Source organism: Penaeus monodon, chromosome 23 (assembly GCF_015228065.2).
Source record: "Penaeus monodon isolate SGIC_2016 chromosome 23, NSTDA_Pmon_1, whole genome shotgun sequence".
NCBI lineage: Eukaryota > Metazoa > Arthropoda > Malacostraca > Decapoda > Penaeidae > Penaeus > Penaeus monodon.
Genome location: NC_051408.1, coordinates 37124551 through 37125171, shown reverse-complemented (window position 1 = coordinate 37125171; position 621 = coordinate 37124551). Strand labels below are relative to the sequence as shown.

The following is a 621-nucleotide window of genomic DNA, read 5'->3' as shown; positions in this document are numbered from 1 at the left end:
GCGGATTTCTGATGAGGAGACGAGAGGATCTACTAAGGTCTCCCCCCCTCCCCCTCAGCAATGACATTTTCCTTACGCAGCGCGTGTCGAAATGAAACTTTATAGTGGTATGTTTTGAACAGTTGTTTCATCGTCAAATGATGCTTCAGTTTTATGTAGGTCTACTACTCTTTCATGCGAGAATTGCAGTGTCATTTCATTATCCAAGACAGCGCAGTTGCTATGGAGTTGCCTTTTCATGACGATCTCATATACCACTAATCATAATACAAATAAACCCAAACAACATAAACAATTCACAAAACAAAGACAGAGATTACACCTGTTACAGTCACACACACACCAAGCATGTTGTGATGGCTTTTGGAACACCAACGTGCTTACTTTACAAACATTTAGTTCTAGGGCAGAGGAATGTCACAGCTAGACTAACACTGACGAGAAACACCTGTGCGATGAGCACCTGGTAGTTTCTCGGCAGGAAGTGAAGCAAACGAGGTAAAAGAATCTTGTTAGAGAGAAGTGCCTCTTCCCCTGGACCGAGTTAAAGGTGGTTGATACTGGGAAGTCGTGTTGCTGCATCTGTTAAGCGTTGCCTGAGACAAAGTAAGTTGGAGTATG

At 43.2% G+C, this 621-nt stretch overlaps 1 protein-coding gene across 5 annotated transcripts in view; it reads left to right on the top strand.

Moving 5' to 3' along the window:
- LOC119587973 overlaps positions 1-621 on the top strand; it is a 14874-nt gene that overhangs the window by 3227 nt on the left and 11026 nt on the right. Inside the window, exon 1 of one of the 5 annotated variants that reach the window (XM_037936689.1) lies at positions 459-606. The exons of the other annotated variants lie outside the window; for them this stretch is intronic. The gene's annotated coding sequence lies outside the window, so the exon portion shown is untranslated. Of the gene's footprint in view, positions 1-458; positions 607-621 lie in introns of those variants that run through there. 5 annotated transcript variants of the gene reach the window in all.